Here is a 25,311-nt window from a genome sequence, read left to right as displayed (position 1 = left end):
GCAGACTTTGGTCTCTTCAGGGATCTGCTCAGTAGAGTGCCATGGGCTAGAGCATTGGAGGGCAGAGAGGCCTCAAAGAGCTGGGTGATGTTTAGGGATTGTCTCCACCAGACTCAAGAGTGATACAGCCCTACAAAAGGAAGTTGAGAAAGAACACCAGGAGGCCTGCATGGGTGAACAAGGAGCTCCTGGACAAACACAAACAGATAGATTACAGAGGGTGGAAGCAGGGAAAGGTAGCCTGGAAGGAATACAGAGAAATTGTATGAACAGCCAGGAATCTTGTTAGGAAAGTTAAAGCACTGGTAGAAATAAAACTGACCAAGGACATCAAGGGTAACAAAGCTTCAAAAAGTAAATCAACGATAAAAGAAACACCAGGGAAAAAGTGGGTCCTCTCAGGAAGGATACAGGGAACATGGAGAATATTGAACAACTTATTTTGCCTCAGTCTTAACCAGCAAGTATTCCAACAACACTGCCCAAGTTTCAGAAGGTGAAAGGGGGGTTTGGGGGAATGTAGGAGAAGACTGGGTTTGAGACCATTTAAGGAACCTGAAGATTCCAAAGTCCTTGGGATCTGAAAAGATAATGTCCACAGGTCCTGAGGGAACTGGCTGAAGAAGTGGGTAAGCCACTGTCCATTATGTCTGAGAAGCCACGCCAGGCCAGTCAACTTCTCTCTCACTGGAAAAAGAGAAACATAAAGTAATGGTATAGTAACTTTTTATTGAAAAAAATGTAGTAGTTGGTGCTTAGCAGAATGTATATTACTTAGCCCTTACACATCCTGCTTAACCCTTAGAACTTTAGGAAAGTACTTTTAAATGTTCAGATGCCTGTGTGATCTTTTTCCCCAAGTTGACACTAAATGGCATATGTAGCGATTGATGTGGCAGTACACCTACTGCAGAATAGTAATGACATTCTCTGGTATGATTTTTTTTTTTCAGAATTTTCATCTGTAGAAGTAGACATTTTTATTCTAGCACAGCATGAGCAGAAATTGTGTGCCACCTGGTGTGTGCATCACCATTTCTCTAACACAGAATATTTGTGTAACTTTTTTTTTTTTGAATGCCTGTTATAACTTGAAACTAGTGGATGAAATTTCCTAGAGGCTTTTTTTTTTTTGTACTTACATGGGCGTATTGTCTTGGCTTAACTTTGAGTGTGTATAAACATACAGAAAATAATAGTATGTGATACATGTAACAGTTTTTGTGCATATATACATACACATACACATACAAACATAGGTTTTATAGTATTTCTAGGCCAATGGAAAACCATGGAAAAGAGACAATCATAGAAACATAAAATGGCTTGGGTTGGAAGGGACCTTAAAGATCATCTAGTTTCAATGCCCCTGCCATGGGCAGGAATACCTTTTACAGGTTGCTCAGAGTTCCATCCAACCTGGCCTTGAACATTTCCAGGGATGGGGCATACACAACTTCTGTGGGCAACCTGTGCAAGTGTCTCACCATCCTCACAGGGAAGAAGTTTTTCTTAATACCTGATTTAAACCTGCTCTCTTTCAGTTTGAAGCCGTTTCCTCTTGTCCTGTAAATATGATCTTGTAAATAGTCTCTCTCGATCTTTCTTGCAGGCTCCTTTGAAATATGTGTGAATTTAGGTGTTTTTTCATATAGGTATGGATGTGTATACATACTTATTCATAACTGTATATATACTGCATATGCAAGGAGCATGGACCACCCACAGATTGGCTTTAAGTAAAAGATTAGAGGAGAACCCTAAGTAATGCACTTCTGCTTGTACCACTGATACATTCCAAGAAAACAGGAAGATGGAGGCAGGAAATGGACAATATTATCTGCAATATTCAGACAACAAACACAGCAATTCTGTGACCACAAAAGCATGTAAAAGTAAATGAAATAAGATAGATGAAATGTGAGCATGAGTGTAGCAGTTCCAGTTTTGTTAATTAGTCTGTATTCATGCTTCACTGCTGCTGCAATTATGCTGCCTCATCCTTGCGTAGGCCTATTGTGTAAATGCTGTCATTATGCTCCAAGCAGCTTCTAAAACAGAGCAAGATATGAGCCACCTACAGAGATGTCATTACAATTGTGTCAATTCAACAGGATGTTTCCTAAAATTTATAATTATTTGTCTTCACTGAGAAGCAATTTTTGAAACTATTACTTGTCTTTTCGAAGTTAACTTGGTAATTTCTTTTATGTGGCATTAAACACCTGCCACTAAAGTTAAGACAACTGTGTACACCTAGTTAAAACATTTTAAAAGGAGAATCAACATCTATACCTACTTTATAATAGTTGTATAGATTTCAGGGTTGGGGTTTTTTTTCTAATTTCCAATAAATTATACTAGATATTTAGAAATACTGGAAGGTAAAGGAATCAGTCATAGAATCATAGAATGGTTTGGGTTGGAAAGGACCTTAAAGATCATCTTGTTCCAAACCCCCTGACATTAAGCTTCCAGAATGAAAGGATTCTTCATTGCAGTAAGTCACGTGTTTCATTGGCGAAAGGTCACATCCTAAAAGGTTGGGGGAAAAGATGCCAAAACCACCTTTTGCCAAGAAATGTTGTATATTTGAAAACTTAATTTCCAATACAGTGTTATTGGACTCTGAATGAAACCTTCGGCTGAGGTAACTCTCTCATGAGGACTGTATCCAGAGTCTCTAGATGAAAATTCGTTTCTTCAACTTGAATTACAGAGGTAGATATGCCAGTTAGCAGGCAGTGGCAGTTTCATACCTGCTTTATTCACCTGTATATATATACCCCTTTGTTTGCAAGTTGTTTCTACAAAATAGAAATTATCAGAATTATCGTCATAGTCTACATCTATTGGTTTATCAAGAGATGTATTTTATTTCAAATTACTTTCAAATATCAGTGCTCTTCTTGGTCAGAATAATCCATGTTTCTTTCAGTTGAAAAAGAAGAATAACACCTTTTTTTGTGGGAATGGATGGGATGGGAATTTGTGATGGACAATGTCAAGAAATTGACGAAGAGTTTATATTATAGAGTGGATTACATTTCAGAAGCAGCTTTCTGCAGATATTCACTGTACAGTTTTGCACCTCCATCACAAATGATGTCTAGCAATTTTGAATTTAACTCTTTCTTCAACCTTTGCTCTATAAAATTTAGATGGAATTTCCATTTTACAACATGTGGTTAATTAGCTGTTTGAGCAAAGCTTATCTGCATATTTATTCAGGTAACATTTCAACAATCCCTGGATACAGCAATTTTATTCTACTTGCATCTAACTTAGGTCTAAATATTTTGAAGACTGATTCTGTTTATATTCCTTTTTTCAAATTATTATATTCAAAACATATTTCTGAATGGGTCATTTGCTCTGTTTAAACAGATGCATAACTGCAAACAGGTGATTTGTTCAATAATTTCAATCTAGTTAAAGAAAAAGCAGAACAGGATTAGCTATTACAGCCTTAGAGAGAGGGTCAATCCAGTGCAAGAATCATAATTAGAATTTGCCAAATTGTAATCTATAAACCAAATGTATAATCCCTCAGCAGCACCTAGATTTTATATGCAGTATTACAACAGGTTTTTGTCTTGTTCTGGAGTTCCAGCTGCATTTAAAACAAAGGCCAAAAGTTGCATAAATGAATATACATATACACACACACATAGATACACAGTTTGTTTATTTGTGTGAGCTCTCCACACCTACACAGCTGGTATCAAAGAAGGAGCTTCCTTCGAGGGCAGATTATTCTTTGTTCTGTCTCAAAGAAATCTGAGGCAAACTTTTGCCCACATATGAAAAAAACTGCAGTAAATACCTTAACATATTTTGGAGAGTCTGTTTGGGTTTTTATTGCTTTGTGGCTATTGACTTTCAAAATACCAGGATTGCTAATTATTAAAAAGAAGTTGCCATGGGAAAGTGAATTCATAGAAATCTTCCCAAGTTTCCCAAATGTGTCATTCCTGATCCAGTTTAAAACATTGATGAATCATACTACAAGGAAATCCTCTAATCTATGCAAAAATACAGTAACAATAGAGAGCTAGGATGTGAGGATGCAAAAAAAAACCAAACAAAAAACCCCCTAAACCAAACCCAAAAATCCAAAAAAACTCGACAAAACTAAGAGCATCCAAAAATAAATTAATCCTGAGGGGAAATGGAATCTAAGGTAATAGCTTTCATATAAATGTATTTAATATAAATATATTTCATATAAAATAGTTCTTTTCAGTGGAATTTCAGAGTGTGTCTTGAAGTTCATAGAGAACAGCAGTTCAGCAGAAAATTGTTTCTTTTTGTCCCGTCACCTGGGGCTTTTTTGTCTTCACATATTGTTTTTGTAATGGTTAGAAAAAGAAAAATATTTGATACCCTGACATTTAAATGAAGAGTATAAGAACAGGAGAAAGAAAAACCTATGAAATGTGATATGAAAATATTCCAAGGATCCCTTTCCTTTTTGAAATTTTAGAAATACCGAGCACCAACAAGGGTCACGTGAGTTTTGAGCATGTAACTGTCACACAAACATTATCTCTAGAACAAAAGCGACCATCCTTTGCCATTAAAGGGAACCATGGGTAGAATAGGTGTGCATGTAGCTTTGTTTAAGAGCATATATATATTCTTAAATGTACCTTAAAGTATGCTTTTAAGTATTAATGGATCTATCCAGTAAAATTTCTTTGGTCTAGTTTAGTCTAGTGCAAGATCTCTCCTCTGTTACTCAGATTCTCTAGAGAAACCCTGTTGTCAGTCATTCTTTACATTTGGCATCTGGATTCTTCCAGTACTGTGTGCATTCACAGAGCAAAACACATGGCACATGTACGTGATTGTTTACTATTGATTTGAAAAAAGAGTTTATTTTCTCACTCCCTGCATAATGAAGTATGTTAATATGTTTTAACCAAGGTACTAATACATGCCGGTCTTTTGAGTGCTGCTCTTTCATTAGTTCAGGAAGAAGGCAATGAATAACTTGGGAAAAAATAGCCACTCTTACATTGAACAAAAGTACAGCACACAAAATTTTTGCATTCCCAAAGAGGTTTTTAGGTAAAACAGTGGAAAAAACTCAAGGAAAACCCCACTCTTTTCACAAATGTATAGGTTATTCTTTTTCAATAGTGCTTAATTCATTATAGATAAATATTGACCGATCTTCAAATTCTCAAGTCTATTACAGTGTGCAGCAAGAGTTTCCTCTGACTTTGCCCATGTAATTGTCTCTACCACTGACAAGAAGTTGTCACCATTCAAGTTCTACCATTCAAGAAGTTGTGACTAGAGAGCTGATTGTGCCAGTCAGTAGATTCCACCCAGAGGCCCCACACTCAGTAGTTGAAATGCAGTTCCAAAGGTAAAGGTTTACAATGGATATGAAGGAACTACCCACAGAACAGAAGCCAATTTCTACTTGATTCTCTTTCGTGAACATAAAGATGTAAGAAATATCTGTTCAGAAATTTTAATTATTTTTTCAAATAATAACAATATTTTATGTTTTCAAAGCACAAGGACATTTTTATATCATTAAGGAATTATACAGTCAAATAACTGATAATCACCATTAATTATTAAATAGTACAATATAATCAAGAGCAAAAATGGCATTTCTAATAAAGTAAATTATAGAGAGTTGAAGGATCTTGTGGTGATCCAAGTATTGATTGGTGGTTAAAACATGTTTTATTATTGTTAGTATTAACCTAACAGTTATGCAAAGCCCTAGAAAGGTGGAGAAAATGACAATCAATATTGATAACACAAAGACAAAATAATTTATTTTCTGCTATCGCAGATTTCCTACCTTGAGGCAACCTTGGTTAGAGAGATACAAAAAAATGTAGCTGTGGTGATGCAAGGTTTTTATTGTATTTTCATATGTTTTCTGTACCCCAGTGGTTCATCCCTATCTTCCCCACTCTTACTCCCAGTTGGTTTGCCCCAGACCCAAGCCGCTCCCCTGGTGCTCCCTATATGGTTGTTCTCCTCCCCTTGTTCTGGCTCTTTCCCTATCAATCACCCAAACCCCTCCTGTTGTTCCCGAAGGTTCGGTGTCCACCGCCTGAGCCCTCCCTAATTACCCTTATACGGCCCCTGTCAGTCCCCCGAGATCCTGCCCCCTCGGATACCTCCCCTCTTGGAAATCCCCTAAACCTCGACGCCCCATTGGGGCATGTGAGCCCTCTCCCTCCACCCACCAAGACCATTGGACCAGATGTGAGTCCATCCCTTCAGCATTCCTCCCTCCTTAATCTGCTTCTTGGTCCCTAGTTGGTTTACTCCCCTTGTTCGCCCCCCCTTTGTAAGGCATGGGTATGTTGCAGGCGGGGCTTGTCCTCTGTGGATATGCTTCAATAAAGTTGGATTAGCCCTCAGGGCAAGCCTCCTCACTACTCTTTATCTCTCCCTTCACCGAGGGCTGCTGGCTGCTACAGTGTCTAGAGCCGGTGCTCTGCAGGGTAGAGCAGAGGCTTCAGAGGAGCAGCTCTAAAGCTCTGTGCCTCCAGCTGCTCCCCACTCCTGCCACACACCACTGGAGCTAGCCTGGGCAGTGGACAGTAGCGGTCAATGTGAGATGTAGCTATTTTTTTGAAAATTGATTTTGGAGGTGAAAAGTTTACATTCCAGATGTCTTTGACATAAAGTGAAAAATATAAATAAGAAGCTATTTAAAATATTCAGCTTAAGCTTGGTAGTTACATGCAAGCCAACCTTTTTTTCACCAGGACATTTTCTTAAAGTGTATCTTTGCCATATGACAACCATGAAAAAATAAACATTCTTTTTTTTGCTTCGAGGAAAGAGGAACTCAGCATTTGAAGTTATGTGCAAGGAAGATTTGATAAAGCTGCTTTTACAATCTTTTTGAGTAAAGGCCTTTGTAGAACACGTATGAGAGACATCAGTACCAGAGAGAATATCTAAACTATGTGTTTATGTACAGCAGTCTGTACACAATTGGATCTTGAGGCAAACAAGGATGTGATATAGCTGTAATAGAACTGATTTAAAGACAGCTTCTAGTGTTGAGTACTCTCACTACACACATTTTTTATCTATATATTTGAAACCTGCTCTTCAGTTCTTTCAGTCAATCAAAATTGGAAGCTTTTGTAGTTTCTTTATTACTCTAGCTTCTTCTGGGAAAAGGGAATGCTGGTTTTGAATTAATTTATCAAATATTTGCCACCTTCTTCCAGTATGTCCCTTGATATGTTATTTCTATGAAGTTGATAAAGCCTCAGATTTGAAGTTGATAAAGCCTCAGATTTAAAGTTGATAAAGCCTCAGATTTATCTTCGGCAAAAAGATATTAAAAATAAACTCTAAACAGCAATTCTACATACCATTCAAATAACTGCCTTCCACACTGCTTAAAATTCTCCCATTTTAATGTTTATTATCACTTAGCAACCTCAGCCTGAATTCTCTTTTGACTGTAAAAATTTAATTGAACTTAATTAATTGAAAAATGATAGGAAGGACACTATTTCCTAGAGTTTTATTTGAATTCCTGTTAGTTTATTAAAGGCACTGATTAAACCTCAGACTTGAGCAAAATTCATATCAATAGACTTGAATAAATTCATGTGAAACTGGATTCCTTGCAAGTAAGAGATGTGGGACTGGGCACTGGGCACTGTTGTTGTAAACCAACTTTGACCAACTTTGTAAGAGTTGATGTCATACCTATGACAAAAAAACAAAGTTGGTAAAATATTTTTAATAGATACAATACTAAAGTCCTTCAGGATCAAAAAAGTGTATCATTCAGAAATTACTTTTTAAGTATGTAGAATTCTGGAAAGGGAAGAGGACAAGGAAGTATTTCATTCTGCTGTAAGACCTCCAGGTGGTTCACATGCCATCAGTTCTTCCTGAAGTCTAATGAAGGAAGCTATGCACTTAGTTCTTCAAATAATCCTAATGTTATATTGCCATGTACTAGTAACAGGTACTATGAATGCAGTATTAGTAGTTTTTATTAAACTACATAGATTTTACCACTGTGATTACTATTGTAATCAAAATTTTCCAGTTACATTTATTATTCTACATTTCTTAAATAAAACATGTTTCTTTTTAAGTGAATGCATTTTAGAATATTTCTATTCCTGTTTTAAACTCTCTTGTCCTATTCTTACAAGAAATAATTTATGACATGTTTTTCAAATGCTGGAAGATATTTCTCTGTGTCCTACTCACCCATAATGTTTCTAATTTTTTTCTATAGTTTTGCAAAAATCTGAAATAATTTTTCTTAGGTTGAGACATAGTTTGATAAACAATAACTTCATATATGACAACTAATGCAACTTAACATCATTAGTCTGTATTGCAATTGTTTCTTTTTAAAATTTCATCATGGACTACATCATAAATCATCTCCACTGAAAGCAGTTTGTTTTCCTGGAAAACAACCTCCTATTGGCCTATATTTTCTCACATTAACCGTACATTCATCTAATGCATGTCAGAGCTGCTCCACATGTGTTTTGAAAATGATCTGCAAGTTAAATGTAAAATTTTAACCCTGGGTAAATAATCCTCGAATGACAATAGAGGTGTCTCCAAGGGGAATTCTTCTTTTGTTAGTTTCCACTACTAGTAGTGGAAATACATGGTAATTCTTTAATAAAGAGTAAACCCATTCATAGGAACTTTTAAACTACAGAACATAACTTGTAAAACTGGATAGAGTTAACTGTACAATATATGGAAGAACAAAAATTCATCCACCATTTAGTGTAAGAAAGTTGCCACATTATTGTATAGTCATAAATTCAAGAGAAATTAAGTACCATGAATGTACCAATAATTCAATGCATTTTCCAAAATGACGTATTTTTTTTCTCAGCGACTGTCAATGTTTATGTCTTTCTAAGCTGGTATCTCTACCATAAGCTATGGGCAGAAAAATTTTCTACAAATCTTATGAGGGGGCATACCTATATAGAATACATAAAATATGACACAGAGCACACAAGAATCATATTTAAAAATCTCTTACCATTAACTTTATACACAGAGAGAATTATATATGCCTCTATAAAGTTACTTCACACACGTAACACAAATGTGTACATCAGTCAATATCAGAGCTGTGAGAGCACCAGCAGTCCTGAATTGCCCTGGGACAAATCTGAGACCACCTTCATGCCCCACTCCCAGGAAAACAGGAGCCCTATTTCGGGTTTGGCCTTGCAGGAAGACCTGGCTCACTCCCTGGCTGTCCAGCTGGACCTGTTTTGTCAACTTGTGTGGTGGTCACTGTGTTGCTGTGGGAAGACCCTGCTCTCTGTGCCCAACCCTTGCTCAGGGCAGGTGATGGCAGAATGGCCCCCCGGGTCCATCCTAAAGACACATTGTTCTTGCGCATTAAGCAGATGGTTAAGGAATAGAAAACAAAACAACCTTATAACGTCACTCCAGGACAGGTGGTTTGACCGTGGCTGTACACCAGCCATCCACCAAAGTCACTCTATCACTGCCCTCCAAATCTGGACAGGGGAGAGAAAATAAAATGTTCATAAGTTAAGGACAGGGAGAGTTCACTCACCAATTACTGTCATGGGTGAATGAGGGGTTTTGCAGCTAGGAGCTGGCAGAAAGGGAGTTTACCCCTTGCGTGCCAACACAAAGAAGCCTGGAGGTCAACGCTGAAACCCCTCTGGAAGGCAGCACTCAGTGCCCAACACACAATAAAAACGGGGTAGAGCTCCTCACCCGAAGGGGCTGTATTCTCTTATCATTAAGCAGACATGCATGCGAAAGTGAAGAAGAAAGAGAGGGGACTCTTTGTATGTGCTACATGCAGGTTTATTCAGTTGAAATGACAGGGACAAAGAGGCCAATTGGTAGGAGGGTCCAGGGATTTTATACTAGGTACAAGATAGGCGGGGAAAGGGATTACATCCAATGGGATGGGGAGAAGTAGGTGGGGTCGACAGTAAGGAAACCAATGGGAACAACACATAGGAGGGACTTAAGGAAGGATCCAATGGGGCATCGAGGAACAAAGAACTTTCTAGAACATATACATAGTAAACAAGGAAAATGAATATACATAACCTCATGCATAAAACTGGGAAGGGAAAACATTAACCTATCAGGGGAAAATATGCAAATATCAGAACAAAGGAATCATGGGTTCTCACCGTAACTGCAAAGTGATATACTAAACTTGGGTTGCTGACGACCACAGCTGGTTGTCTGAATTCTCATCAGGAGACAGAGTAGCCGGAGCCACCTGCACCGCCACATCTCCCCGTTCTTTTGTTTTTGAAAGAGCCTGTGTGGTGGCAGCGACAAGAAAATTTTTAAAGCAACTTAAAACAAAAATGATGAGAAAGAAAATAAGTATAACCCAAATAATGGATTTAAAAATAGAAGCCCCCCACCCCGATAACCTGAGGCTTGAAAATAGGTCTTTTGCCCAGTCTTCTGACTCTTGCTGGATTTTTTCAGCTCTTCTTTGACCTCCTGGAGGAAGGCATGGATCGACTGTCTGTTTGGTGGCAAGTCCAGGCAGCACAACCCCGCATAGTCTTGACACCCATGGCCATGTGCCTACAGGCGGAGGTCGATGGCGGCTTTGGCTGGTAATGAGGTTTGTCTGGTTATCTCCTTGTCTTTGAGGAGAAGCGGTTAACGCTTTTGATGTTGAAAGGATGTGCCTTCCATGCCAACACCCAACATTTTCAATGCTCCCAAAAGCTTTCACTGCCACCACCCAGTGCAGTGAGAGGGAGTTGGCTGATTTCTCTTTATGTAGCTGTCCTGGGTTGCAGTGTATTCTATTACCATCCTCATGAGCTGTTGAAATCAGGTGGGGCAGTGTTTCCTTGCCTCCTCCCCCCAGACTATCTTGCTGTTAATGGCCCATCATTGTCCTGCCGCATGACTCAGAGATAACTCCCTCTGGACTATCTTCTGTTAATGAGCCTAATCAACACTTGGCCTCATGACTCATTACCCCATTGTGAGATGCTCCACCCAGAGGAAGGAAACAAGCATCCCATCGTGGATATAATCTGGGACTCTGAACACCAGAGACAACCCTTTCCACTGGATTTCCAGAGGACAGGAGCTACACAGCCACCACTGGACTTTCTGAGGAAGAGCAGACCCCTTTAGTACAGGATCACCGCTTCAGAGGACTGCAGCCACCATTCTACCAGACTGCTACCACCACCCTGCCTAACAGGGACTCAGGTTGTATCTTGACTCTGTCAGTTTGAACCAGTGTTTTCTTTTATTTTTTTTTCCTTTTCTTTAATTTCCATTAAATTGTTACTCTGACTTCTTGCCTCCCACTGGTTTGTTTTCAAACTAGTACAGTAGCCAATTAATAATGTCAAAGTTACAATTTGGATCTGTTTCATTTTTGCCAATCAAAAATTTGGAGTTTGTTGGGTGCAAGCAGGGAGACACACCCTAGCATGCATGGCCCTCCTCAAATACAAGACGGTATCCCCGCCAAGGCCTGATCTCCACAGAGGAGGAAGTCACCCTGCTGGAGCCTGATGGGTTTTTCAGTGGACGCAGGTGGCGTGTTGGTGATCTGATTGCACCGGTGTTCAGTGTCATAATCTATTTTTGAGGATTTGATGACTGTATTTACTCCTCTGGCCCCTTGCTAGTTGAAGTTGATACAATAAGGGGCTGGGGAGGACCCCAGCATCACTAATTCTTGGAGCTCTTCTGGTGCATATGGATGGGTCTTCGGCCACGCATCCCGTTGGCTTAGCAGGTTAGGTGGAGGTGGCCCCCTCTTAGGAGTGGGGTAGATGGATGGAGGAATCCCAACCAGACAAGCCGACGGGATTATTCATGTCCACCACCGGGAGGCACAGATGGTTCAGCTTCACAGCTTTGGCCAGGGTGACCTAGACGTTTCTTTGGGGCTGCTGAGTGATCCATGCCAAGGCTGGCGTTGTCATCCAGGAGACCACCAGAGACAGAAGCAGAAGGCAACTGAATGGACTGAGCATACTGGGTACTGGCTGTTTGGGGTTAGCTTCTCCGTAACATATAAACATAATATTGCTAAAGTGCAGGATAAAGGAAAATTACGAAACTCAGTATAAATCAAAATAAACTTGACAGATCCCATTAGATCCAATTCCGATCCCCCCTTTTTAGAAGGAAGATTGATTAAAATAGGATAAAAAATAGGGTAAGGGTCAAGGTACCACGGGAAGAGAATGTCAGGGGAATCTTGCTCATTTGCGACCTCGTCTTCAGATGCTGACGTCTTTTCCTCCTCCATGCAGTCACTGTGATGTCTTTGGGATTGCTGTCGGCTGAAGGGTCTAGATCTTCGCTGGGGCTGGCCTCGACTGCCTTTGGTGGTGTGTAAGGTTTGGCCCATTTCTTGGGGATCCAGCATGGTCCTGATGGTGTACTGACACATGCATGTCCTCATCCCCAAGTAATCAGGTCATAAGGTCCTTGTACTTCCTTGTTTTCTGGGTCCCGACAAGGACAGGCACCTTCTCCTTTAGCCTCGCTCTGGTCTTGTTGGAGAAGTGCCTCAGGACAGGTGGATCGGGCTCCTCAAAGGTGCAGTTCAGAAAGTTTAATGTGAAGAGGGCTTGGCTGAACCGGATGACAGGGGAATTCAGCTCGAAGCCTCCTTTCTGGCGCTCGAGGAGCCCTTTCAGCAATTTGTGAGTCCTTTCGACAATCGCTTGTCCTGTCAGCGAGTATGGAATGCTGGTGGTGTGCTCGATTCCCTAGGACTGCAGAAACCTGTGCAGCCGTGATGACACATATGCAGACCCACTGTCAGTCTTTATCTTTTCCAGGACACCAAGCGTGGCAAAAGCCTGGACCAGGTGCCGTTCCACATCAGCCACTTTCTCACCGGGATGGGCTGATCTGAGCATGGCCCCAGAAAATGTGTCTACAGACACATGGAGGTACTTGAGCCGGCCAAAGGCTGGGAAATGGGTGACATCAGTTTCCCACACCTCACAGCTATTGAGTCCCCTTGGATTTACCCCACTGCCAAGAGATGGCAGTTGGGGCAAGTTGCCACAATGGCTCTCGCCTGGTCACGGGTAAGATGGAACATCCGAACTAAGGCAGGCACATTTTAGTGGGACTTCTCATGGCTCAGCTTAGCCTGATGGAAAGTGTCCGGCAGGTTGACATGCCGGACAGGCATGGCCAAAGCATCCGCTTTATGGTTGCTCTCTGCTATAGGCCCTGGAAGGCCAATGCGCGACCTCACATGCATCACATAGAATGGCTGCTCCCAGTGGGAGATGAGACAGATTAATTTCGCGATTTTCTGTTTTGAGACCTCTTTAAGCAAGGTGTTTTCAGCCTGCATAGTTACCCCTATAACGTATGCCGAATCTGTAATCAAATTAAAAGTTTCTTTGAATTTCTCAAATGCTCTGACCACAGCGGCTAATTCTGCAACTTGTGGCGACCCAGATACCACTTTGACATTGGACTCCCACTTCTGTGTCTTGGGATTTCGCCAAGTCATGACTGACTTATAGAATCTCCCTGAGCCGTCTGTAAAAATGGTCAAAGCATCGAGTGATTTCCTGCTTTGAATTTCACGTGGGATCACACTAAAGGTTGAATTAAAAATTTCGTGTTTTGGATAATGCACAGAAACCTGTCCTGGGTAACTATCAAGTGCGAACTGTAAATAAATTTGCATTGCTTTGGAGTAGGTACTCCATAGTCTCAGAAGTAATAGGTTGGTAGATGTGTGAAAGATCGCACCCCGCGAGGGTGCTCAGGCATGTCCTGGCTTCATGATAAGTTGAGCCATGAGCTCCTGTGGCGTGGTGAGACTCTTAGTGGGTTGGTGAGGGAGGAGAACCCACTCGATGATAAGGAGGGGGTCCCCCAACTCTGAGTCCCACTGAAAAAGAACACCATGAAGGTGTGGAACCTTTCCCAATACTGCAAGTTGGAATGGCAGTCTTGGCTTGTACCTGTGGGGTTTCTATTCCTCCAGCGCCCGCTGCACCTTTAGAAGCGATGTCTTGCCTTCTGCTGTGAGGGTGCTTGGCGACTTCAGGTCTCGGTCTCCATGAAGCAGGTTGAAGAGTTGTGCGAGGTCTTCAGTGGAGATCCTGAACCAGGTCCTCACCCAGTTGATGGATCCACACAGTTGGTGCAGCTCCTGCAAAGTCTTGGGATTATCAATTAGTTTGATGGGCTGGGGAATGACAGTTGTCTCACGGATCCTGAGGCCAAGGTACTTCCAGGGGTAGATGCGCTAGATTTTCTCCTCCTGGAGTTTGAACCCATGTACCCTTAGGGCCTCAGTCTCCTTCTGAAGACCCACTCCAGGCTATTGTCATCAGGAGCACAAATGAGGACATCGTCCATGTAGTGAAGGAGGATAGCCCCTGGGGCAGCATGGCGTACAGGTGACAGGATGTGGTCTACATACCATTGCCAGATCATGGGTGGATTCTTCATGCCCTGAGGAAGGACCTTCCAATGGTAGTGCTGCATGGGAGCTTCTCGGTTAATCAATGGAAAAGCAAACCGCGGTGTGTCGTCAGGGTGCGATGGGATCTGAAAAAAACAGTCCTTTATGGTAACGGTAATGAGCTTCCAATGTCGGGGAAGCATCGCAGGAGAGGGCATTCCAGGTTGTAGGGGTCCCATGTCGACAATGACATCATTAATTTTTCTCAGGTCATGGAGGAGCCGCTATTTGTCTCTACCTAGTTTGCAAATAACAAGTACCGGGGAGTTCCAAGGGGAGTTGGTAGGTGCTATGTTCCCTTTGGCCAGCTGCTCGTCCACAAGCTGATTGACCGCCTTTAATTTTTCCTCAGATAGGGGTGTCACGATCTGCTAATGCAAGCGGGGGTCGTGATGGTTCATTTTATAGATCTCAGAGTGTAAAAGGACACAAGGAATTTCAGTTTTAATCAAAACAGTGCACCTTTATTAAGTGCCCACAACACAGTAATGCAATAGAAGAGAGAAAGAGAGAGAGATAAAGGAATACAAAGTAGAGAGGAAGAAAAAGAGGAGGGAAATAGCTACCAACGGATGAGACGATGTCCTTGTGGTCTTCTGCCAATGGATTTGTCTTCTTTCCGTGGGGAAATCCCAGGCTCAGTTATTTCAGAAAGTCCCTTTATAGTCCTTTTCAGAAGCGAGGGGCAACTGGCCAAGAGGTTGGGAAGTCTACAGCTGTTGTTATGGTGTTCGTTGCTTTGGGAAACAGGTACAGGGCAGATGTATAGGATAGGTGCACAGGAGAGGTGTACAGGACAGGTCATTCTTTTCCGCTTCAGCGCAGTCCTTCCCACCTGGGCAGCAAGAACGGCGCAGTCCACTGTGACCTGCACTAATTTTCCTCAGGAATGCCTACCAGTTCCCAGTGGGCACACCCACAGGCAACACTTGGCAGACATCCCACCTCAGCCAGGCCAGGACTCCTGTGTTCAGTCTCTGTCCTCGGCGATGATCGTGAGGCAGATGAGGGATCTTCGGACCGTCTCTTACAAGGAGCCACTGATCAACCCAAACAGGGAAATCAGTTTTGCAATGGAGTGCTTGGGTTGGGCGCTCCACAGTGGCCCCAATTAAAAATCCTGCTGTTTTGCAGGTATCTCTACTCGTGCGCCCTATTGTAACATGAGGTCCCTACCCCACAATGTAAAACCGGAATCGATAACATATGGGTGTATGGTTGCCAACTGCCCATCAGTCCCTCTACTTGCACAACATCTTTGCTAATTTTTGCTGTAGATCCACCTATGCCCTTGACAACTCCACCTGTGGGCTGCAGCTCCCAATGTGATGGCCACTGGGTCTTAGAAATGACCGTCATGTCTGCACCTGTGTTGACCATGCCTCTCAAATTGACACTATTGTCATCGAGATGCATTTTGCACTACATCATGGGTCTGTCCCCCCTCCCTTGCTTGACCCATCCCACTGATGGATAATGTTCCTGAGGGGACTGTGGTAGGGCGGTGGCTCGGGTAAGGACACAACCCGATGGTATAAAGAATAGATGCAAATGAATCTCACCTGGATTTGTAGTGCCCCTCTGGTGTCCGCTCTGCTGGCAATGGGCATGATTTCGAGTCCGCAGGGTGTGTCAGTTGTGGTGCCATGTATAAACAGTTGCATGTCTGGTGTGTAACGCTCGCAATTTAGGGCTACGCATGTCCAGTCCGGTAAAAGGAGGTACAGGCCTTGGTTGGCAGTCAAAGGAATGCCAAGTCCAGTAACAGTTTGTGGTTGGGCCAGCCCATCGTGATCTTCGATGGCTCCATTTGAGTTGTTGCACAGAGCCACCCCGTGCTGACCCTTCAGTTTCCCTGAGGCTGCATGGAGTGGTGGTCTGCGGAAACAGGTTTGATGGCTTGGTTAATAGGGGCTGGTGCCCTACATTGCCTGGCCATATTGTCGCTGTTATCCCCTGAGAACGGCAAAATTATGACACAAGTCTAGGTTAAAAAATATGGCCAAAGCGACCTTGTTTAATCACCCATACTTTTTATAGCATGGTTCGCAAAAGAGAAATTACATTATTGGCCTATTGACTCACCACCTCTCAAGGTGACAGGCTGACCAGTAAAACACCCATTTCCAAATATTATTCTCACAAGACTGAAAACAATTCTAGTGTTCTCACAACAACTTGCAGGTGCAGAAATGGTTTACATTCTCTCAAACTGTTGTCCATCCAGTTCGCATGAGAACGAAAGCTTTCACAGAGAAGCTGTGAGAAGATGGATTTCTCTAACTGCTTTCTTATGAGAAAGGAAAGTTTAACAGGAAAATTCCTCTGCTAGCCCTTGCTAGCATCCACACTATATAGCCTCATTTTCCACACCTGTGGCAGATGACTGGTGTGCCTTGCCTTGGTGAACCACTTGGTTGGGCTGGCATCGCTTGGGTTGGCATGACTTCCATGGTTCTCACTGCTCCTCCTATTCCCCCTTTTTTCTTTGTGTTTTCAAATGTTGCCAGCTTTGTGCAGGCCTCTATCACGAGATCTAGGGTGGGAGCAGGGTGGAATGGGAGACTCAAGATGATTCGCTTGCAAACCTCATTTGCCAATTGGCAAAGCAACTCATCTTGGGCCTTTGGATCGCTCATTTGCTTCTCCACCACTAGCCTCAGCCTCTCCACGAAACGTATAAACGATTAGGTGGTGGCCTGTTTAATCGACACAAAGCTGGGACTGGGGGTTTCAGAAGGCATTAAAAGCGATGCCTTCTCTGCGGCTCCTTTCACGGCAGCTAGCACTGGTGCCGGAATCTGCTTGGCCTGATCTTGAGGCTTGGCCATCTCACCTTCGCCGCACAGGTGGTCAAAGGTCACCTCAGCATAATTTTCATTAAGAGCTGGGAGGAGACCTTTAAGCAACCTTTTCCACTCTCCCTCCCACAGTTTAAATTCTGTGGGGAGGAGCAGGCACGACAAGATGTCGTGGGGTACTAACATATTAGTAGAAAAAGTTGCTTGAAGGAGGCTTTTAAAATAAGTACTCTCCCTCCCAAATTCTTTCTGTGTTTTGCACAGCTCTTTGATATTTGAATAGGAGAAAGTCTCCCATTGGGGGTTAATCCAGGGGACCTTTGAGGTCTCTGAATTGGCAGGCCCGTTGGCCTCCACAGCAGCTGAAGGATTGCTGCTGCAGTCTTCAAGGCCAGGGAAAGGAAAAAAAACTTCTTGCCTAAGCTAACAAAAAACCAAGCTAGGTAAGCAAAGAAAGGAAGCAGTCTGCATGACACCAAGGATGCCTGGGAGTGAGACTTTGAAAAAGCCCACACAAGAGCCCCAGGTCTCCCTCCCCCGGCCGCACCTCAAAGCTACAGCAACCATTTGTGGGTGTCATGGTTTAAGCTGACTAGGCACCAAGCCCCACAAAATCTATTATTTTTTATAAGGGGAAATAAAAGAATATTGAAGAAAACTGGAGGACTGCAAAGCAACACAGGCACACACATGAGCAACTACAATATAAAGAAAGTTTATTGTTAACAGAATTAAAGGTAAAAAGAAATAATAAGAAATTAAAGCTAAACTCCTCTCTCTTCCAGCACTCCACTCTTTTTACCCAACTCGCACCAAGGATAATAATACATGGGATTTGGTCAGTGTTCAAGTTCTTAAAAGTTTTTCCAATATTTAAGGAAGAAGTTTTGTCTGCTTAATGTGGTTTCCAGACTGTTACCTGCAACAGTCCCACCCGTAAACAAATCTGCTGATTTGAAAAAACATCTCTCCCATGAAAATCCCACAGTCTATTTATGCTGCAGTCATGGGCCCAATAGACATAGGGTTTTAGTCTTTTCAAAGATGAGTTATTCTGGCTTGAAAACAAAGGCTCTCTTCACAAAATCTCTAAAAGCTGTTGCGAGAAATGAGACAACTCTTAATTAAATAAAAATTAAAATAATTTATTGAAAACAGAAAAATTGAAAAATTACAGAAATTAGAAAAATGTAAAAATTTGGGATCTTACAGCTTGATAGATGGTATGCCCCAGGAGCCCAGGGATTTGAGATCTTCTGGCCGAGACAGCACTGGACCTCAGGTAGAGAAAAAGGACTTGCAGTGCTGGGCTGGCTTTTGGCTGGTCCAAAAGTAAAAAAAAGTTAATAAAAGCTCCTTAATAGGAGTAAGGCTTTTAATGCCCAGCACTGATGTCCACCACAGCTAGCCTGCAGTGGACACTCTGTTTTTTTGAAGCCTGTCTTGTTGTTTTATAGTGCCGTTGCGCCACCCCAGTCCTCCCACAGCCCACCCACAGCCCACCCACAGCCTGCCCCTTCGGTTTAAAGTGATTGGTGCTTTCCCTTTGACAGATCATCTCCGTCCACCAATGGCTCACTGTTGTCAGAGGGGTGGTATTAGTTGAGATAAGGGTGCTAAAACGCCTTCATTAAAATTCAGGTTGCCATGGAGCTTGCCTACAGGGTAAGGGCTATGGGGCTAAAAATAGCTGCTGGCTGTTAGAACTGGGGTTTTGGAGTTAGCCTTGGAACCAAAGTGGAAGTAAAAACACCTAAAAAAGTATTAAAATATATCCAACACATCTTAAAACACTTGTAAAAGTATACAGTAAACACAGGAAAGATAACTCTTATGGTGTACAGGTGGTTTGAAGTTTGAAAAGGGAGCATAAGTTGGGGATTTTCAGCTGGGGAATTTTTAACTGGGAAGGGTGCAACTCTCTTAATAAACTACTTTAAACAATTGAAAACACTGATAATGGAAATTGATTTTTGTACCTGGGTTGATGGAATTTTAACATTCAATTTAAAAATATTTAACTCAGAATTGCTTAATTAAAGCACTTAATATGCAAAGACCAAGCACAATTAGGGATTTAATGTATGACACTTTTCACTGCTCCTATATAACCTGGCATAGGCACTTCTCACATCTTCATAAGCTGCATGTGAATTTCTCATCTCCCTATGTACTTCAAAAATGGATTCCAAAGAGACATACAGTTTATGACATTACAGTTTTTTACCACAGCCTGCAGAAAGCATTTTTGAGCTTCGTCCTGGGCACGCTCCCACCTCCTTTTCCCTGCCACCATCTTGACTATGTTCTTACATTTTCCATGACTTACTTTTTCTTTTTGACCTTGAAACCTCCATGTTAAGAAATTGATCTTGCTTGGGCTTTCTTTACACTGTGGAAAGCCTTGCTCCCTTGCATGCTGCCGGCTGCATGGTGTCCTCTTTGGCTCGCTACAAGCTATGCTGGCCACAGAAAGGTTCTGGCGGCTCCTGCCAGGTCTGTGCGGGGCCGCGCCAGCCATGGGGAGGAGGAGGGGAAGCCCCAGTGGTCTCCAGAAGCCACACCGGGTGGTTTCAGCTGTGCGACAGTCCATGGCTGTTTCTCAGCTGCCTGCAGCTCTGGGACGGCTCCTCTGCAGTGACCCGGAAGTCCATGCTGCTGCACCAGGGAAAGGGAGGGGGAAGTGTGAAAGTTATCTTTTCAGCTTTATACCGGCTAGCGCTTGTATTTCAATGCCTTAGAAAGCCTCGAGCAGCCTTGAGAGGTAGCAAGGGCGATCTAGCACTTTAGTAGCTCTAAAATCGGTACCTGAATCAGCTGCAGAGCAAATACCATCAGCAGAAGCAAAGAGGGAGAAATATAGCTCCCTGCTTGCTCAATTCCCTGCAGTTAGAAGCTTTCAAACGAGACAGACAACCAGAGATGTTCACAGGAAAGTAGCTGAGCTGAGAGAGAGGCGGAGCCTCCCCTTGACCATCTTTTATTAGGAGAAGGGGAAAGGGGAGGACTGGGGGCGGACCTGGGGTGACCGGCCAATCAGACACTGCTAAAGAGTCTGAGTTACATTTGGCTTTGCCCGCGCTTGGAACAAAGGAGCTCGGAGCACATGGGCAGGAGCACATGTCTTTGGGAGGGGGAAGGGAAGCTCAGAACAGGCAGCAACAGGGAAGGGGGGGGAAGGGGGGGGAAGGGGGGGGAAGGGCCCGGAGGCCTCCCCCCACCTCCCAGCAAGAGAGCCGTAAACAAAAGGAACTTTCTGCGCTTGTGCTGTCTTTAAATATGCAAAATTGTGAGAAGCACTATTCGATCAGCAACTTGTCCATCAACTCAGTTTCAACCCACTGCAGTGGGCTTAAGACAGACGATCAGGGAATAGAGTATCATCATAAAATCACCCCAAACCAAATAATTAATAGCTGGTATCTCTGATATTTTTTCATTTATATTCCATTTTAAACTAGAAAATAATTGTTTGGGCAAGCAATATCACAGCACACGTATTAAGTAAATTTTGGGAAAAATATATAATCATCAAAGAATTATAGAATTATAGAATGGTTTGGGTTGATAGTTGATGCCTTGAGAGGCCACCTAAAAACAGAAACTAGACAAGAATAAGGGAATAAAGGTAGGTATTTATCTGAAAGGCCTTCAAAGGTACACCCTGGGTAGTCAGAGGATACTGCCAAGATGGAAACCAAGATGGACGACAGGTCACGAGGTCTTCACACTTTTATAAGTTTGGTTCATTTGCATATCAGGGTTAATTCTCCAATTAAAGCTTAAGTTAATGATGTAGTTTCCCCAAGCTCAGCCCCCTCTTAAGATGTTGGTTTACACATTTTGGGCATAGGACAGTCTGCATGTCCATAGAGAGCAGGCCTGGAGAAACTTTGTTATATCTACCTAGTGTGAGAGAGCAGAAGTTAACAGGCTACAAGAAACTTCAGAGTTACACACTAGGCAGTACAGGATTTGAAAAATATGAAAGTTAAAACCTAAGGCATCATAATGACCTTAAAGACTATCCAGTTCCAACCCTCTGCCATGGCCAGGAACATGTTATATTAGACCAGGTCGCTCAGGGCTCCATTCAGTCTGGTCTTGAACATTTCCAGGGATGGGGCAGACACAAAGTATTTTGGAAAGCTGTTCCAGTGCCTCACCACCCTCATAGGGAAGAATTTCTTCTTAATATCCAATCTACACCTACTGTTTGAAGCCATTCCCCCTTGTCCTGTCACTCCAGGCCCTTATAAATAGTTTCTCTGCATCTTTCCTGTAGGCTCCCTTCAGGTACTGAAAGGCCAAATTAGGTCACTCCAAAGCCTTCTCTTTTCCAGGATGAATAATCCCAGTTCTCTCAGCCTTTCCTCATGGCAGATCTGCTCCATCCCTCTGATCATCTTGGTGGCCTCCTCTGGGCTGGCTCCAACAGGTCCCTGTCCTTCCTGTGCTGGGACCCCAGAGCTGGATGCAGCACTGCAGGTGGGTCTCACCAGAGAAGGGCAGAGGGCCAGAATCCCCTCCCTGCCCTGCTGCCCACGGGGCTTTGGGTGCAGCCCAGCACACGGGGATTTCTGTGCTCCCAGGACAGATGTTATATAGCACACAATAAGAGACTCCACATAATACATTTCATGAGGAGACATCCTTCCAAAACAAGGTATTTCAGTGAGATTTTTCTAATTCAGTTATTGCTTGATGTATTTTAGACAATTTAATTTATTTTAAGAGGAAAACCTGTGAAAACGTGGTTGAAAATATTTTAGAGCAAATATTGAATTGTACTTAGTAAAATTTGTGTGAGAGTAATGAAATAACAATATATTATTGACTAAAAATCTTGATGGATCTCTAGTCACAGAGAATGTATTTCAGCATCAATATTAATTCCTTATTTTTTTTTATTTTAAAGACTGGTAATGAGCTAAATAGTATCAAAAAATGAGATCATTACACTAACAACCTTGTCCACAGAACTCCACACTATGTTGCACAAGTTAGAACCAAAAAAGGCTATATTTTTCAACTGTCATTTTTAGGAAGTCATGACAAACATTGATATACTCAGGGAGATATTTTAGCCCCATGATAGCATGATGACTCAATGAAAGATAAACACTGGAAGTTCAATTAACTGATTGTTTTACTTATTGCGCATTTAGAAACAGGAGTGAACAAATAATTGTAGAGCTTATTAATATTCTTTCTTCTTTTGTCAGAAAAAATTGCTAAGTTTAGAAAGCAGTCTGCCAAGAATATATTTTCTTTGGTTTTTTTTAATGATTAAACTTTCAGCATGTTTTTCTTTGAGTATGTATTCTCCTTACCACTTTTCAAATAATTACCATCTGTACGTTAGAGTTAATAATGTGTTTGGGAGGCTATTTATGTTTACTTCTCTTGACAATGCATCTGATTTACATTATGGTTGTTGGTTTGTATGAAAATTATGCTTATTATGATAATATTTACTTATCTAGTATTTTCCTATTTTCCATCTGAAGATCTCAAGTGGTTTGCAAAGCCGATGAATATCATTACCCATATTTTACATAAGGATATATTTCTGTAAGATTAATTTAGCTCTAGAAAATTGTGTAACGGAAATTTTAGATTGCTTCTTAGAAGGATAACAGAGAGGAAGAAGAGCAGAAGAATGAATTACAAATGTATTGTACCTCCAAACTGAAAAGGATTTTATTTAAGTAAGACTTGGAAAGTCTCACAGGACTAATAGAGATCAGAGGAGTTGGAAGTTAAAAGGTTTCTAATTTACATGTTGTGACAGCAACTTAGAACACTTCATAAGGAAACAAACAAAACAGCTGAAAAAAGCTACATATATGGATATGGGTAAGTTCACTGGACTTGTTACCCACCCAAAAAAGCCATTAGGGAGGGTTTTGAAATTGATCTTCATGAATTTTGACCATAATAAATTTACTGAAAATTCATATGAACATACCATGCAAATAAACCACGATGAGGAATTATCCATTGTCTCAGATTCTTCTCCTGTTCCAGAGAAGTTTGCTGAGTGGAATGTAAGCTGCTGGGAGTATTTCTCTTAGTTTGTAAAAGAGAGCAATGATTAAAAAGAATGGATCTTGTCATTTAACTCTCATTAAATGCTAACAAGATTCTAATTGACATAGACCACAGGTCTGTAAGAAAATACGAATAGTCTGACAAAGCACTAAATTTTGCTGTTCATCACTCCTGCAGCCTCTCATGACCATATCTAATTTACTTGTAAGAACTGGAACAGGAAATGTTTTTCCCGCTACATGTCTTCTGAGGCTGCTGCAACCATAGAGGGAATTTCATATGAGGAAAACACAGCCTAGTATAAGCCTTGGCAGACAGTTCCTCAGCTTTTGATGATTGTGACAGCCCAAGATGACCTTTATTGCCATCGAAGTGAACTTGGATGCCACACCAGTAGAATAACCCTGTAGTGCATGAGTCCAAAGGGAATCCAAATGGCCGTGATGGTTACTTGAGGTATATGAGAGCCGAATTAAGAGGTTTTGCTTCTGCATGTAGAATCTCTGCTCAGAATCAGGAAGGAGTAAGCCAAGAAATAGTCACAGTGTTCCCCTGAAAGAAATTTCTTCTTTTCTTCTTTGTTTTCTTCTTTTCTTCTGTACTCCCCAGAAATAGTTATTAAAACTATTATTTCACAGACTCTTGCAAAAATGCAGTGATTTACAACTGTAATACAGAGTTAAAATGTGCACGATTAGCATTAGCATGATTAGCCTCCAAGTTGATAGGATATGCTATAACTTACCATACAAATTAATTACTTGTTACTAATCTTCTGCAAGTTACACTTTTGCCATTCCATATTGGCTTCCCAGTACCTTAGAAACTCAACTGTTTTATGTGACAGGTTGTGTATGTTTAGAAGCTAAATTGAACTTAATTTTTGGGCCTGCTTCCTGTGAGGAATTAAATCATGGAATCACAGAATCATTTAGGTTGGAAAAAAACTTTAAAAACCTTGCTACTTGGGCAGTTGCAGAGATACTTCTTTTTAAAAATAATTTCATGGGAATAATACATGTTCTCTTTCTGTTCTTGAAAGCTTTTCTTCTTTCCTGGTGTTCAGGAAAGAAGAAAATTAATTCTGAACAAAGTTCAAAATGGACTCATCTGCTGTGTAACTAAACTTCTTATCAATCTTCTGTGCTCTCTGTATTTCATGTTCAAGAGAAAAATTTATTCTGTTTCCAGGTATGCCAAATACCAGTCAAATTGTTTTTATTCCATTAAATTTCTCACCAGAATGAAAGTCATAATAAATTTATAATGAGAAAGACACTCTTTCCTTACAGCAGAAATTTTATCCCTAGTTAGGTCTTTACAGTTTTTTCTTGGAGCTGGCATCTCAGTCCAGGTGTTTATTCACAAATTGCATTTGAATGAAAAACATAAAATCACACTTTGATAAAAGCTGTAAATTTTTGTGTTGAATAAATGGCAAATATCAGAGAAATACTTATGAAACAAATGAAGTAAAAACCAGCAAGTTATGTCTTCTGAATTGTGACAAGGACTTTAAGAACTAATCTCTAAAGCCACATAACACTTAGACGTGGAAAAAAGTAGACAAGAAATTTACTAGTTCAAATTAGTCAAATATAAGATGTAATTTTATGGTACTATATGGTTTTCCTCAATGCCTCTTTTTTAGTTTCTGTTTAAATTTCAAGAGGTTTTATTTAAGAACAATTAATTACAAACTGAGTTCTGAAAGCTCACAAATATATGTACAGCTCTGACATAAAAAATCATGCTCTTGTAAACAGTTTAAATTCCGAGACAAGAGTTTCATAGCAAAAGGATGTTAGTGTGAAACTTTTTGTTTACTCCTTTTAGCTACAAATGAATTCCTAACAAGTTGATTGCTGGCTTTTATTTCCAACAAAAGTGTTCAAGAGTCTTGCAAGCATAAAAAACAAAATTCTGGAACGGAGAATGAAGTGTAAACACATACTCACAAGTGTA

This window comes from Coloeus monedula (assembly GCF_965178545.1).
Source record: "Coloeus monedula genome assembly, chromosome: 3".
NCBI lineage: Eukaryota > Metazoa > Chordata > Aves > Passeriformes > Corvidae > Coloeus > Coloeus monedula.
Note: the sequence above shows the minus strand (reverse complement) of the source record.